This window comes from Oncorhynchus nerka, linkage group LG13 (assembly GCF_034236695.1).
Source record: "Oncorhynchus nerka isolate Pitt River linkage group LG13, Oner_Uvic_2.0, whole genome shotgun sequence".
NCBI lineage: Eukaryota > Metazoa > Chordata > Actinopteri > Salmoniformes > Salmonidae > Oncorhynchus > Oncorhynchus nerka.
Window position 1 is genome coordinate 81097682 of NC_088408.1, and position 4050 is coordinate 81101731.

Here is a 4050-nt window from a genome sequence, read left to right on the forward strand (position 1 = left end):
GGGGGTGGAGACAAGCACAAGGACAGGTGAAACAGATTAGGACATGACACAGCCTGTCCAAAAGAAAGAAAAGATTAAGATGGGCAAAAGAACACAGACACTGGACAGAGGAATTCTGCCTAGAAGGCCAGCATCCCGGAGTCGCCTCTTCACTGTTGACATTGAGACTGGTGTTTTGCGGGTACTATTTACACACACGCGTGCACATACACACATGCACAGACACACACACACATACAAAGCCTGTCCTTCCACCCTCTCCTCTGACAAACTGTGAAAGACGGTCCGGAACGAGTCCCAGAGTGAGCCACAGACAGACAGACAGGGAAAAGAGAGTACGTGAAAGAACGGTCTGAGGAGAACGACAGACAGGCCTCACATTAAGACTTGGCTGCCTGCCCTGTGAACCTAAAGTTACGTGTTACTGATGAACTTTACACCTTCAATGTGTCCATGCTTGTATTTGTCTGTGCTTGCATGTGTGCATGCAGGTACTCAAGGTCATGTGGGTTATGCATATTATGTGACGAAGCAACAGCAGTAACACAAACAGGACCATACATAGTGGAGACATACTGTATTTTCTGCTTCAGTAGGGTTGAATAGTTCCAGGTTTGGAAAGAGTAAAGCTTTGCACTTCTTTATAAATATTTGGGGTCACGTGTGTGTGTGTGTGTGTGTGTGTGTGTGTGTTGGAATGACTTTAGGTTGTAATTACCTGCAGGACAGACCTCTGTAGAGGAGGACTGTAGCTGTTTGATATAATCATGCATGGCATGCCAACACACTGTTCTGTATCTCAAACTGACATAACCAAATGCTTCAGCGCTTTCTCCCCCCATACCGTGTGTGTGTGTGAGGTGGTCATTAGTGATAGCACAACACAGCCAGCAAGATGAAAATGTCATGTGAGTAGGGGTATGTTGACTGGGCTGTCATTATGGTGAACATGTCAAATGGTGGTTGGAGGGGGTACGATCAGCCTGACAAGTCACAGTATGAGAGAGAGAAAGTGGGGAGGAGAGAGGGAGAGAGACAGAGGCAATAACCGAGAGAGAGGGACATAAAGAAAGCTGGAGAAGGAGAGAGAGAAAGATACCAAAGGAGAGTGAAAAATAGAGAGAAAATGAGATGTACAAAGATGGGGTGAGACAGGAAGAGAAGAAGAAAGAAGGACTGAAAGAATGTGAAAGAGAGAAAGATAAGAAAGGGGAGGGAGAACAAGAGAGAAAGAGACAGAGAGAGATAGCAGGAAGATCTCAATTACATACTCATCGCATCCTCTCTCCTCTCTCCTCATGTCATTCTCAAAACCCATTGGATGAGTTTTGAGAAGGAGACGAGGAGAAAGGAGAGAAGGCGCAAGGAGCATGCAATTGAGATCTTCCCAAAGAGAGTGAGTGAAAAGGAAAGAGAAAGAGACTTATGCTTATGCTTAGACTTATGCTGCTGAGGAGTAAGGAGGGCACAGACACAGCAGAGACAGCAGAGACAAAGACACTAGAGACAGCACAAACAGTAGAAACAGCCGAGACAGCAGAGACAGTACAGATAGTAGAGACAGTAGAGACTGCAAAGACAGCCGAGACAGTAGAGACTGTAGAGACAGCTGAGACAGAAACAGCAGAGACAGTAGACAGCTGAGACAGTAGACACAGCAGAGACAGTAGAGACAGCAGAGACATCAGCAACAGAGACAGCAGAGAAAGCAGAGACAGTAGAGACAGCAAAGATGGTAGAGCCGGTAGAGACAGAGAGCGCGAAGACACTAGAGACAGCAGAGACAACACAGAGGTGGCAGAGGTGGCAGAGGCGGCAGAGAGAGAGACAGTGGAGACAAAGACAGCAGAGACAAGAGAGACGGTAGAGACAGAGACGATAGAGATGGTAGAGACAGCATATAAAGCAGAGACAACAGAGACAGCAGGGACAGTAGGGATGGTAGAAACGGTAGAGATCTCAGAGACGGTAGAAGTGGTAGAGAGTAGAGACAGGTATCAGAGACGGTAGAGATGGCAGAGAAAGCAGAGACAGTAGAGATGGTAGGGATGGTAGAAACAGTAGAGATCTCAGAGACGGTAGAGGTGGCAGAGAGTAGAGACAGGTATCAGAGACGGTAAAGATGGCAGAGAAAGCAGAGACAGTAGAGATGGTAGGGATGGTAGAAACAGTAGAGATCTCAGAGACGGTAGAGATGGCAGAGAAAGCAGAGACAGTAGAGATGATAGGGATGGTAGAAACAGTAGAGATCTCAGAGACGGTAGAGGCGGTAGAGAGTAGAGACAGGTATCAGAGACGGTAGAGATGGCAGAGAAAGCAGAGACAGTAGAGATGATAGGGATGGTAGAAACAGTAGAGATCTCAGAGACGGTAGAGGTGGCAGAGAGTAGAGACAGGTATCAGAGACGGTAGAGATGGCAGAGAAAGCAGAGACAGTAGAGATGGTAGGGATGGTAGAAACAGTAGAGATCTCAGAGACGGTAGAGATGGCAGAGAAAGCAGAGACAGTAGAGATGGTAGGGATGGTAGAAACAGTAGAGATCTCAGAGACGGTAGAGATGGCAGAGACAGTAGAGATGGTAGGGATGGTAGAAACAGTAGAGATCTCAGAGACGGTAGAGATGGCAGAGACAGTAGAGATGGTAGGGATGGTAGAAACAGTAGAGATCTCAGAGACGGTAGAGGCGGTAGAGATTTCAAAGACAGTAGAGATGGTAGAGACGGTAGAGACAGCAGAGAGTAGAGACAGGTATCAGAGACGGTAGAGACAGCAGAGAGTAGAGACAGGTATCAGAGACGGTAGAGATGGTAGAGACGGTAGAGACAGCAGAGAGTAGAGACAGGTATCAGAGACGGTAGAGACAGCAGAGAGTAGAGACAGGTATCAGAGACGGTAGAGATGGTAGAGACGGTAGAGACAGCAGAGAGTAGAGACAGGTATCAGAGACGGTAGAGACAGCAGAGAGTAGAGACAGGTATCAGAGACGGTAGAGATGGTAGAGACGGTAGAGACAGCAGAGAGTAGAGACAGGTATCAGAGACGGTAGAGACAGCAGAGAGTAGAGACAGGTATCAGAGACGGTAGAGATGGCAGAGACGGTAGAGACAGCAGAGAGTAGAGACAGGTATCAGAGACGGTAGAGACAGCAGAGAGTAGAGACAGGTATCAGAGACGGTAGAGATGGTAGGGACGGTAGAGACAGCAGAGAGTAGAGACAGGTATCAGAGACGGTAGAGACAGCAGAGAGTAGAGACAGGTATCAGAGACGGTAGAGATGGTAGAGACGGTAGAGACAGCAGAGAGTAGAGACAGGTATCAGAGACCGTAGAGATGGTAGAGACGGTAGAGACAGCAGAGAGTAGAGACAGGTATCAGAGACGGTAGAGACAGCAGAGAGTAGAGACAGGTATCAGAGACGGTAGAGATGGTAGAGACGGTAGAGACAGCAGAGAGTAGAGACAGGTATCAGAGACCGTAGAGATGGTAGAGACGGTAGAGACAGCAGAGAGTAGAGACAGGTATCAGAGACGGTAGAGATGGCAGAAACGGTAGAGACAGCAGAGAGTAGAGACAGGTATCAGAGACGGTAGAGACAGCAGAGAGTAGAGACAGGTATCAGAGACGGTAGAGATGGTAGGGACGGTAGAGACAGCAGAGAGTAGAGACAGATATCAGAGACGGTAGAGACAGCAGAGAGTAGAGACAGGTATCAGAGACGGTAGAGATGGTAGAGACGGTAGAGACAGCAGAGAGTAGAGACAGGTATCAGAGACCGTAGAGATGGTAGAGACGGTAGAGACAGCAGAGAGTAGAGACAGGTATCAGAGACGGTAGAGATGGCAGAGACGGTAGAGACAGCAGAGAGTAGAGACATGTATCAGAGACGGTAGAGATGGTAGAGACGGTAGAGACAGCAGAGAGTAGAGACAGGTATCAGAGACGGTAGAGATGGTAGAGACGGTAGAGACAGCAGAGAGTAGAGACAGGTATCAGAGACGGTAGAGACAGCAGAGAGTAGAGACAGGTATCAGAGACGGTAGAGATGGTAG